The 13,460-nt window shown below is 40.9% G+C and overlaps 1 pseudogene; it reads right to left on the reverse strand.

Moving 5' to 3' along the window:
- Positions 1-11,509: 11,509 nt before the first annotated feature.
- Positions 11,510-13,460, reverse strand: LOC128127929 (NADP-dependent malic enzyme-like; annotated as a pseudogene).

Genomic DNA, 13,460 nt, shown 5'->3' on the forward strand with positions numbered 1-13,460 from the left:
TGAGGAAGTTGTGCTGCAGAAAAAGCTCGATGAGATGAGAAAGAAGAAGTCTACCGCTAACCCTTCTATGAATGCTCTTATTGTGCAGGGTTCAGTTGCTGATGACGAGTTCGGTAGAGTGGAAGTTTGGTCTACGGACTCAGAAGACGATGAAGTGAGGAAGCCTACTCATGGAAAGGCTTATATGGCAAAGGAGGAGAGCAGTGGAGGAAGATGCTTCATGGTGTCTGATGTATCTCAGATGAGGGGATACAACACCGATAGTGGAAGCAAGGAACCGAAGGTGCAGGAGGACATGTGCTTTACGGCCAAGCCACTCAGCCAGCAGTTCAATGAGCTCGATGAACTGATCAAGAAGGTACAATCGGTTTTTGTTTCATTTAAAGTACCACAATCCTCATATGAGAAAGAACTAAAAAATGTTAATACAAGAATTTCTCATCTAGATAGTAGCTTAACTCAAACTCGAGTCACCAATTCTAACCTAACTGATCAATTAAGAAGGGTGTCGTCGAAGAGTGAGGAGCGGCGCATGTGGATCGAGTTGAAGGAGTCTGAATTAGTTAAAATTAAAGACGAAAACATTTATTTACAAAGAGACAATTTAAAGTTGTTAAAACAGCGGAATGTTTTTTGTTTAATTGCAAAACGTCTTTATTCTAATATTACTCAGCTTCACTTGGACTGTGAAATAGGTTAAAAGATCCATCGCATGATTTTGCCCTTCCTTGAGTTTAAGGAGGATGAAATTGATGCTGAAGCCTATAACTGTGAGAGTGTGATATCATCTGATGACATCAATCCGACCTACATGTATGGACTGGACAAAATTGAATCTTTCATTAAATCCAAGGACCACAAGGATATGCTTAAAAACCTTTTGGATGAAAATGATAGACTTAAACTGAGAACCGAAACCATACAAAAATTCGACTCTTTAAACGCCAACGTAAGCTCAGAAAACAAAATTGATGTTGAAAATGCATCTGAGCTTAACGAGGACGACAACATGAGTGAAATTTCTGTAGAGGACACGGTTGACTGCTCAGAATTTGTAAAAAGGGAATCTGAAAACCACAAGAATCTAATTTCTGAAAATTCAGTGGAGTTCGCTCGATTGTCCCAACAAAAGTCCCCGATCTTAGTAGAGAAAGCGGTCGTATATCAAAAGGTCCAGACCTTTCCAAATCAAGTGTACAAGGTCACTGGAGTAACCGAACATCAGACGACTGAACTCACGGCTATTGTGAACGAAGACAATGCTGAAGGCTGTGATGAGTTCTTTTGGACAGCTCCAATCGATAATGCTGATGAAACAATAGGCCTGTCAGAAAGAACCTCTTGGAAGAGTAAAGGTAGATACATACCTGAACCCTTAAATAAGCCAGATAATTTCGATGAGCCAAGCATCAGCGGTACAAAAGACATTCCTCAGGAGAATGAAAGTTCGGCATCAGAAGACGTTCCCTCTACTTCCTCAGTGCAAAATGAAACTCCTACAGTTCAAAATGAACCAGCCAAGGAGAAACCGAAAATGAAAGCTAATGTTCATCATCAACCAAAGCAGATGAGGAATAAGAAACGAGAAAGGAACCAAAGATACAGGAAGAATCTCTCTGAAAGGAGACAATTCTGGCAATCCCAGAATGCATACTTCTCACATCAAGACAAGAATCTGAAGTATGAAAACAATCCTGCCGGAAAACCTGAGAGTCACAACAACCGAAAGCCAAGGTTAGGTTCACAAGAAAATACCAACCGAAAGCAAAGGTTCGGTTCTGAGAATGACTTCAACCAAAAGCAAAGGTTCGGTTCAAAGAACGATTCCAACTGAAAGCAAACGTTCGGTTCTGAAGTTAAAAGAGATCAAAACTCTAAGGTCAGTCCCTCCAATGATCAAAAGCAAAAGGGTCACCTAGAGTCTCCAGCCAAGAAGTCCTCTCAATCTAAATCCACTCATTCTAGTTCATCTAATTCTTCTAATTCTTCCAAATCATCTCTATCAAGCTCTAAAGCTAAGTCTGTTCATTCTCAAAAATCTCATTCATCGGCTGAACAAAAAGACAAACAGAAGGTTAATGAATCCACACCAGAGTCTAAACCGAACGCACTCAATCCTAACAAAATAAAAGTTTTTACCATTAAAAAGAAAGATGAAACAACACTTATAAAACGAACATATCTTGTTGATATCTCTCTTACTGTTCCTGTTCCCATGAAAAGCTCACGTGGACCCAAGAAACTTTGGGTTCCTAAATCTGCTTAATTTTTGCAAGTTATAAGTGACGAGCAGTTCGACGAAGAATGGTACATCGATAGTGGCTGCTCACGTCACATGACAGGGAGGAAAGAGGAGCTCAGGGAATACAGGTCTCTTGCAAATGGTGGCATTGTCAAGTTTGGAAATAATTCTTTCGGCACCATAAAGGGATACGAGATGATAACAAACGGTGACTTTACTATAAGGAAGGTGGCTTATGTGGAAGGACTCCAACACAACCTCATCAGTGTATCTCAACTTGTTGGAGGTACAGGTCTCAAAGTCTCATTTGATGATGAAGGTTCTGAAATTATTGAGAAAAAGACAAAGAAAGTAATTCTCAAGTCGGAGCGAAAGGGTGAAATGTTTCCTCTAAACCTTAAACCCATCAAAGGAAACCCAGCTAAATGCCTGTTATCAAAAGCTCAATCTGACGAAAGCTGGTTGTGGCACCGCAGACTCTCTCATCTCAACTTTAAAGATATCAACCGACTTGTCACTGGAGGTCATGTTAGGGGTCTTCCATTGCTCAAGTTCGATAGAGATCATCTGTGTGCTGCATGTGAAATGGGGAAGCAGAGTCGTCAAAGTCATCTATCTGTAATTAACACAAAAGTTGTTGAACCACTCGAATTACTTCATATCGATCTGTGTGGTCCTTCATCTATCGAAAGCATCGGTGGTAGCAAGTATATTCTTGTTATTGTTGATGACTTTTCACGATTTACATGGGTGTTCTTTCTAAAGCTCAAATCTGAAGCGACTCATAAGCTGAAAGTGTTCATCAAGCAGATTGAAGTACAGCTCAAGAAGGTCGTTCGCAACATCAGAAGCGACAATGGTCTTGAATTCAAGAACAGGGAGTTTGAAGAATTTCTTGCAGAAAAAGGAATAAGTCACAACTTCTCAGCTCCCTACACACCACAACAGAACGGAATTGTCGAAAGACGAAACCGATCTTTGTGTGAAGCTGCCCGAACTATGCTAAGTTTCGCTTCCTTACCTCTTTATTTTTGGGCTGACGCTATTTCTGCTACTTGTTTTACACAAAACAGGTCTTATCTCAACAAACGATTCACGCTCACACCATACGAGATTCTCAATAACAGAAAGCCTAATGTGAAATTTTTCCACGTGTTCGGCTCACGGTGTTTCATCTTTAATTCTAAACAACACCGCAATAAGTTCGACGTCAAAGCCGACAAGGGAATCTTTCTGGGATACTCTCTCACATCCAAGGCATACAGAGTCCTAAACAAGCGTTCAAGAAAAATTGAAGAGACATATTACGTGACCTTTGACGATGGCTATGTCAAAAAGCTACAAGCTAAAGAAGACACCGCTGGGGAAATCTTTCCTCAAACTGGGCAAGTCACAGTCTCGATCGCTAATTTATACGATAAATTTCTGGAGCTCTTTGACGAACCAGAGAAAGCTTCTCTCTCAGAAGCTGGTGCAGCAGACAACAAGGTAGACCACATAAAGCAAATTGTCGAAGATGCTGCCAGGAGAATGAACGAAGGAGGATCGAATTCTAATGAACCTCCATCCAACGATGCTTCAGTCGAGGGGGAGCCAAGCTCTACAACTGAAACCGAAAGTGCTTCTCTAACCGAAAGTGCTTCTCCAACCGAAGGTGCATCAACGACTGCAAGTCCAACATCACAAGAAACCTCTGAACCTCAAGTTTCTCAAAGCTCATCAATCGAGGGGGAGCATGATGATATGACGCTTGACTATGATAGTCAATCTGAGCCAGAAGAAATGATCAATGCTGAACTAGACCCAACCTTTGATCCAAATTATCCTCCTCTTACCAAATGGACAAGAGATCATTCTATCTCTCAAATGGGTTTTTAGGAACAAAATGGACAAGGAAGGGAATGTTATAAGGAACAAAGCTCGTCTAGTTGTAAAGGGATACTGTCAGGAGGAAGGGATTGATTATGAAGAGACTTTCGCTCCTGTAGCTAGGCTTGAATCAGAAAAGAATATTTCTTGCTTATTCTGCCCACAAAAACTTTGAAGTTTTCCAAATGGACGTCAAGTGTGCATTTCTTAATGGAGAACTCGAAGAAACGGTGTATGTGGAGCAACCTCCTGGGTTCGTGAACGAAAAGTATCCAAAGCATTGTTATATTCTGGATAAAGCTGTGTATGGCCTTAAACAAGCTCCAAGAGCCTGGTATGAAACGCTAACTAAATTCTTAAAGATGTCTAAATTCAAACAAGGTTCGGTTAACCCAACCTTCTTTCGCAAAAAGGAAGGTAACCACCTTATGATCGTTCAAATTTACGTCGATGACATCATCTTTGGCTCTACTAATCCCAGCCTAACCGCTGAATTCAGAAAGTTGATGGAGACTAAATTTGAAATGAGCTCAATGGGTCCTATTAACTTTTTTCTTGGTTTAAATATTAGACAGGGACCCGAAGGCATCTTTATCAATCAGGAAGCTTACACGAAGACTCTCTTAGCAAAGTTTGGTATGATGGGAGACTCCAAAGTCAAAGTCCCAATGGCATTCGGCACCAAGCTAACTCCATCTCTAGACAAACCGGCTGTTGATATCACGCTCTATCGTCAAATGATTGGCTCACTAATGTATCTTACTGCTAGCAGGCCTGACATCATGTTTTCTGTATGTTATTGTGCTCGATTTCAGGCAAACCCACGCGAACCTCACATGCTTGCAGTGAAGAACATTCTACGCTATCTGAAGCGAACTGCCTCCTTAGGTCTATGGTATCCTTCCAACTCAGGCTTCTTCGTTCAAGCCTATTCTGATGCTGACCTTGGAGGATGTGGACTCGACAGAAAAAGAACTACTGGTGGCTGTCAATTCCTTGACGGGAAGTTGGTCAGCTGACAATCCAAGAAACAAACGTGTGTGTCGTTGTCTACTGCCGAAGCGGAATACATTGCCGCTGCATCCTGCACATCCCAAGTGATTTGGATCCAGAGTCAAATTCAAGACTATGGACTCAATATGAAGAAGATCCCACTATATTGTGACTCTGAATGTGCAATTAGGATCTGTCATAACCCAGTGCAACACTCTAAAACCAAACACATAGCACTGAGGTATCACTTTATCAAAGATCACGTGGAAGATGGAAACGTCGAAGTTCATTTCGTAAGAACCACTGATCAACTGGTTGACGTCTTTACCAAAGCTATTCCTGAAGCATCATTCAACAGAATACTGCAAGGGCTAGGTATGATGGAATCAGAGTCAGTACCTCACACTATCTCTCAACCTCAAACGTAAGAAGCGAAACCAACCGAACGTTCGGGTTCGGTTGAATCATCTGATTCGCTCATCACTACAAAGGTAGTTTTCTTGGTTGTATATTGCTTGTACCAAGTTTTTCTGTTGTTGAAAATTTTATTCCAATTGCATGTCTAAATTCCTTGGTTTCTCAAAATTTTCCAAAACCGAAACCTACCGAAGGTTCGGGTTCGGTTTTTCAAAATTTTGTTGAACCGAAACCAACCGAAGGTTCGGGTTCGGTTTTTCAAAATTTTGTTGAACCGAAACCAACCGAACGCTCGGGTTCGGTTTTTTTTTTTCAAAATTTTCTGCAACCGAAGCCAACTGAACGCTCAGTTTTTCAATTTTTTTTTAAAAAAAGTTTTTTAAACTCATTTTTTTTTACTTATTTTATAAATCTCAAAAACTCCAAAAATATTTTTTTTGTGTGTTTGTTCGTTAATGGGGATATAAATGTTGAATTAATTAAGTGTCCCTAGAAGCATGCTGCTGTATGTGTCCCAAGCCTCATAAGATTTTGAATAATAGCCTTCATGACCTGGTATAAACAAACCTTGTCTTCCCAATAAGGCCAACACATTTATTCTAATCGTGAGCTACCTCACTCTCTTCTCACATGAGTTAAGATTTTTTTTATGCTTGGTCCTTAGTTTCGCAGCAGAGGTACTTTATCTTTTTACACCATCTCCATTACACTTCTCCATTACATTCGTTTCATCAACGTAACCCTTGAGACTCTCAGAAATTACCACTGAGGTTTATGGTTACACAACATCTGTGTTTATAATCTTAGTTTCGTGCCACTACGAGCTGAGTGAAACCCAAAATTCAACACCAAATATGAATTGACGATGAACAATTAATTTGCTCAAGTTTTCACCAATGAATTGATGAATGTACCTTCATGAAATCTCAAATTTTATTTTGTGTGATTCCTATGAAATTGTTAAACACCATAACATTTCTTCCCTTGGGATCCAGTTTTTATTTTTTTTGAGATTTTATCTTTTCCAAGCTATTTAAAATTAATTCCTACCTACTTGTTCAACAGACTACACCGGTCTCACAAGTACTTTGATCACTTTCTTTCTTATTTCAAGATTAGAATTGCTGCATCAAAGCGAAAGCCACCCTAAATTAGCCTAATTAAAAGAAGCCTTTCAACATTTCTTAATAAATGATTGATCGTAATTCAACGGGAATCCACCTTAACACTTTCAGGTCTCTCTTGACCTTGAAGGAAGAGATTCGTGCCCGGGATCATCAGTTTCGTGTCATAATTGACATCACAGAAAATCCTTAAAAGAGTTGCTTTATTTCTTTTCCTTTTACACTCTTTGCACGAAAATCTTTGATTTTCCAAAATTCCGTTACTAATTATTCCAGGCTGTATTATTCCTTTGGTGGTTATTTATGAAGCTGTGGTAAAAAATAATCCACGTGGGTATTTAATTCAAAAGATGCCATTTAAAAAGATAAGACGAAAGGTTGCTGACTCGGTGGGAGTTAAACGGATTGAAATTCAACCGACGGTAAAAAGGGGGCGCGTGTGAATTTGAAACGCCCACACTTTTACTAACATCAGGGACACGTGTGCACATTTCAAGCGCCATCTTTCTGGCACTTAAAGGCGCGTGAGGATTTGAAACGGTTTTCCTCTTAAACGGCGCTTGTTGGGTGGCGTGATCCTAGGATTCTGACACTCTCTCTCGTACGTGATCATCGCATAGAAGATTTGAAACGATTTTTCTCTCTCCATTCCCTCACTATAAAAGGCAGTCAACACTCTCATTTACCTTTTTACTGCTTCCGGATTTTCTAGAGAGGAAAAACTCCCAAAAGCTTCACTATTCATCTTCTTCTTCTACTACATTCAACAATGGCGGAATCATCCTCAGTCCATGCTACCTCACAAATCCTTCCTATTCGTCCGCAACAATGCCTGGTGATCGATCTCAACCCTCTGGCGTACGACTCCTACATGTCGCCGATCATCGAGTGCCTGAAGTACTCCCAAATCGCTCCGGCTCTCTCCAGAATTGAGTCGGTGCCCATGGCAACTCTCTCGCAGGTTTATGCGACTGCCTATTACGATAAAGCAGTCAACCGGGTGTTCTTCGAGGTTGCTGATCACAAGACCTCTATGTCTCGACAACGTTTCTGCACATTACTGGGGTTGGCTGCTGACCCATCGAGAATTAATCCGGAGACGATTCCGGTTGGGCATCTTTACAGCATGTTCTACAATATGGGGTACACGGAGGTCCTCACCTCCGTCGCAAAGTTCAAGAAATCTTGTTTGCCGCCACAGTGGAACGGCATGTTCACAGTCCTCTTAAAGGGCTTGTCGGAACGGAGCTCAGGGTCCGACGGTGCTAGTCGACTTTTCTTGTCGATCATGTATGCAGTCTGCAACGGGGTCAACTTGGATTTTGGGTTGGTCCTCTGGCAACAGCTCATCCAGAGCCTTTCTTCATCATCACGACACTCTGAGGTGTCGCTGGCCCGGTTCTGGATTTTAATCACAAAGTGGGCAATGGACAAGTTCGACATTCCCACTCCTGCAGGTGCATCGATGTCTTCTATTGGTACGTTTCATACCAAGAAGATCATCGTCTCTGATGCATCAAAATTCTCGTTCATTGGCTCTATTCCGGAGACAATGTATGGCGACATTCCCTCTAACAGCAGACTAATTCGGACGATCAAGGAATTCAGGGCAACTGGTCCTAGGGAACTTACACCGGAGATGCTAAAGTCAATCCATGATGCTGACAAACCGGTTCCCAGGGGAAAAAAGGCGGACAAAGGGAAGCAAGTGACCAAAGCTGCTAAAGGTCCTTCTCCTAAGAAGAGGAAACAATCGAAACCTGCTCAGTCCCCGCAGCCGAAGAGAAGGAAGACTCAACCGAAGCGAAAGCTTTTTATTCCCTCTTCTTCGACTGAATCAGAAAACGAGAGTTCGGGTTCGGACGGCTCTCAAGGAGGCGAAACCCCTCAAAGAGGCAACACACCACCTCCATTACCTACCCCAGAGATGGAACCTCATAATTCACCAGTTCCTTCACCTCCTCCAACCATTCCTACTTCCATTCCGACCATAATCCCCACTACCACTATTCCTCCAACCTCTTTCCCTATACCACCACCCATTTTCACAACTGCAACCGAAACACCACCAGTAACCGAAACCCCACCCGTAACCCAACCACCTCAAACCGAAACCCACACTCAACCACCACCCGGAAGTATCCCCACACCCACTCAACCTGAACCAACCAACACAACCACACCCCCAGCTTCACCACCTCCTCAATCTCTAGATCATGCTTCTGATGGAGATAACCCGTTTCTTGGCGGTGATAACGTGAACTTCGATTCGGTCTACTACAGTCCGTTTCAGGTTCAAAGTGATGAAGAGGACGATGCTCCAGTGACAAAGAAGCATCTTAAGGAGCTCAACGAGAAGGTTAACCTACTTCTCGCCTCATCTTCCACCCAACAGTCCTCTCTCTCTGAAGCTGCACTTCAGAAGATTGTTGATGCCTTCTCCAGGGCTCAACATGATTCGGTAGCCTTAGCCACTGCCGCCATAGACGCCTCAACCAAGGCCTGTGAGGCAGCGACCGAAAAAGGTGATAAACTATTCTCCGACGCTTCTATCCTATTGAAGTCCTTACAGGAAAATGCCGACGCCACAAAGACAACTTTGGAACCGATTGTTCAGCAATTGGCAAAGTTTGTTTCTACGGAGTTGACCTCCTTCGCTACACTTTGCCAATCCCTAAGCGACGACAACTCGGCCCTTCGTGCCTCCATCAACGAGCGCCTCGCTAAGCTTCAGGAGGATCTCGCAGCTGAAAATTCATTGATGGACGTCCTGGCGAACAAAACAACCGCCCTCAAGATCAAGAGCACGCAACTTTCAAACTCACAACAACAACTTGAGGCTCTTCGATCCGAAAGGGAAGTCATCAAGACATGTGTTTCGGATGTACACGCTGCCTTATCAAACATCCTAGAAGCACACGATCCCATTCTCAACCATTCAGTGAGGCGAACCCTTGCTGAAAAGCTTTCTCCTGCCATGGACCTTCTCAGCAAAATAGAAGGCTTACCGAGTTTTGTGTCCATTCCGAAACAAGGGGGAGAAGAGAAGCAGATCGGATCGAAACCACCTCCTTCCTCCAAAGCTACTCACACAACCGAACATCCTCCGACTGGTCAAACTTCGGGTTCGGGTGTGAAGGACAAAGGGAAAAACATAGCTGAGGAAGAAGATGAAAATGAAGATGATGAAACCATTGCTGACATGTTGAAACGAAAGAACAGTTGCAATGTGGATGATGATGTTAATCGTGTGGCGCGAGAGGCTGAAGAAGCCAAACGCAAGCAGAAGGAAGCCCACGATCTCCTTGAGAGCAGGAAGACTCTCTTCCCTACCTAGACTCGGGAGTGCTTGATTAAAGAGGCCATAGATACTCCTAGCATCTTATGGCTCGAGCCAGTGATCTCGTTCGACTGCTTCAACTCTGTCGACTCGCAGTTCGACATGCCGCTGACTCGAAAGGCGTTTATCTTCCACGCCTTCTCAAATATCTTTGAAGTCCCTCATCCAGATGCTGAACTTGATAGGAAGCTCATCGATTTCTATCTGAAGGCTGATCGTCCTCAGTACTTAACTTGGAGCGCCTAGAAGATAGTGAACGTTCGGGTCTTAAAGCCTTACACTGAAGGAAGGTTCATAAACGTTCGGTTCAAGGTGATTCGAGGATCTGCAAAAACCGCACATCATATCTCCCTGGCAGATCTACCGAACTTAAATCCTCATGATTGGATTGTCTTGCATAATATCCTTTTGACTAATGAAGTCGAATATGGTCCCATTATAGACCATATCAAAAGGATGTTAGTCTGTTACATCATGGAGGTTGCCCTTATGGATCAGGAGGTTGCCACAGTCTTCAAGAAGAAACCGAAGATAGCTCCTGTAGGATCGGCCAGTGGTCTCAACCAAATGAAGATGGGCAAGATCGACCCGAGACGCAACTCGGTTATGTTCACTAGAGCAGAAGGACATAAATGTCTCTTTGCTTTAGCTGACAAACACCTTTACACCACTGCTTGTCTGGAGCATGTGTTATCGATCATCAAAAGGTGTAAAGAGAATTCAACAGATGATGTAAAGTACTTCAACGACATGATCCAATGGTACATCAGGTTTAGACAGACAATACTCTCGCTCACCAAATGTCTGTTTAAAACCGTGAAGAAGAAGGTACCTGCCTCCGCTGCTGGCCCAAGTAACAAGTGAAGATCTCGCTCCAATTAACGCAAAGGGGGAGATTGTTGGGCTGAAGTTTTGTTGAAGATTGCGTTATTTGGGCTCGGCTGCTTATTTATTTAGTTTATATTCCGGTTTGGGCCTGTCCAACCGAGAGCCCTTTTTGTTTATTATATAAGTATATGCTTGCATGCATATTAGGTTAATGATTAAAACGATAGATCAGAGCATAACGATAGAATTTACAGATTTCTTTAATCGTTCTTGTAACCTACTAATCCTCTACAGTTGATGTTCTTAATCGAGCTCTTCTGAGGATTTTGTTTTAATCATTCGACACGATTGATTCACTCTTGCCTTGTTCTTATTTTCGTGTTCTTGCTGTTTTTATAATTAATTACCTGTTTAAGATCTAATCGATCTTCATAGATTAAAATTTTAATCTTATCAATAATAATATCTAATTAGACAAAAGAAAAGGCAAATGCTATAAAAGTTTATAATACAACAACAATAACCAAATAAATCTTCATATAAGAACACATGATTTCCCACCTAAATTATACATGGAATTATAGAGGTGCTAACACCACAAAAGCAAAATAGAAGTAATCTAATGAAAAGTTCCATAAGAAGTTATTGTAATAAGAAGGCTATAAGTAGCTTCCTCAGGTACAAATCCCATAGCCTTCATCTCCTTAAAACTCCTAAAAGACGAAGTTGCAGAGATTGAAGATTATCCTGCAACTTTTTGGTTTCTTTCTCATCATGTTTTGCTTTCTCAGCCTATTTTTTTTAACAAAATAAACAACAAATAATTAATTTAATTATATAAGAAAACAATATAATAAATAAATGAAAGTAGTTTGCTAATTAATTACCAGCTGTTTGTACTTGAATAGCTCAGTGACATCGGTTTATTTTCTAGCTGGGCCATGTTCAACATCTCTCACTCTGCATGCAAAATTTAGGGAACAAATTGTTTCTCCGAAATCCGATGAACATCAATGTCTTACAGTCACCCCCTGCAAGAAAATATCAATCTACTTTTACTAATTTATTTATTGTAGTATTGTAATTTTATCACAACATTATGTAGAAAGAAAGCTCACCTGGAGCTATGAAGAATATGGGTAAGCTTTGAGTTCTAATATGGTTTAGATGAGAGACATACCTATAAGGAATGTGAGAAGTCTTGGATGCAAGAGTTGAAATCACACCAAATCAAAAAGCCACAAACTAAAATTGGTACACTTACATGTTGCTAAAAGCATCTCATCATGAACACAAATTGCACCAGAGATAACCAAACCAAACCCTAATCCAGGGAAAATGTAAGCATTGTTTGCCTGGCCAGGAATGAAGAGTTTGCCTTCATACTCATAAGGATCAAAAGGATTGCCACTTAAAAATTGTTTGCTTGTTCAGCAGTGCACTCTGCTTGTGAGGTTGGATTCGAGAGAGCCATAATACGAGGTCTCTGCATACAAAAATTATTATTTCATTAGTTTACTATTATACAATGATGAGGACATTCTTGTCTTTTTGCGCAAACGAGATAGCAAGATTGAGTCTGTATCCCACCTCATTGACAGTTGCCAAGGCTTCAATCACTTCTTTTGTAAATGTTTGTCCTACCCTTGATGTTCCTATCAGGATAGATGGCTTGATGGCCTGATAAATAATTGGAAATAAAACTAATTATTAGAAAAAACTAATCAAAAAGTTGATAACTGAAAGGAAAAAAAACATAAAATATTGTCCCACCTTAACAACATCCAAGAGAGTAGTGAGAGGTTCATGTTCATGAGCCCATGGTTGTATGAAATGTTGAAGGAATTCTTTACGAGAACTAACAATTAACCCCTTGGAATCCATTAGCCATATCTTCTTATGAGTCTCTTCCACAGGAATATTTGTCTATAAAAAACATTAAGAAAATAAATAAGCTTATTATATTTATGCTTATTATTATGTTTAACCATAAAGTTGGTACCTTCGTTGATAATTTATACAATTAACCCCTTGGTATAAGCTCAGCTATACCAGTTCCCGCCTGAAATTCGGTTGATTAAAGTAAGGAGATAATTTATGTGACGAATGTATATTAAAAATTAAATCTTCTAATGTAAAAGAAAAGATTTTTGTGCACAATTGACAAAAATAACCATGAATTGTCCATTCACCAAATTCTCCCCATGAGCTGTCACTCTCAATAAGCTACACAACAACATTTTCCATAAAGATTCCACCTTGATTTTATATTCACAACTACAATGCTATAACTGAATACACACACACACACACACTTACTAGTGAGATTGGCTACTTAGCTCATTGGCATTGGTATATCCAAAAGATCTGACACAACTCCTGCTTTTGAGCAGTTCCCATACTTCATATATCTTGTACACAGGCACCTTAGAGAGTCCAGGAACTTCTTATGTTCCTTTATCTGATTGCTTAATTTCCAACTTGGATTTGTATGTTTATGAATAGATGTAGAAAACTAAGTAAGATGGTGTATGTAAAGATTCAAGAAAGCTTACTTTTTAGCAGGGTGTTCAGTGTCTTTAACTAAGAGGTCGCATATTTTCTCATTGTAAACTTCTAATTTGCTGACAAAGAGTTCATATCTCAT

This window comes from Lactuca sativa, chromosome 8 (genome assembly GCF_002870075.4).
Source record: "Lactuca sativa cultivar Salinas chromosome 8, Lsat_Salinas_v11, whole genome shotgun sequence".
Lineage (NCBI taxonomy): Eukaryota > Viridiplantae > Streptophyta > Magnoliopsida > Asterales > Asteraceae > Lactuca > Lactuca sativa.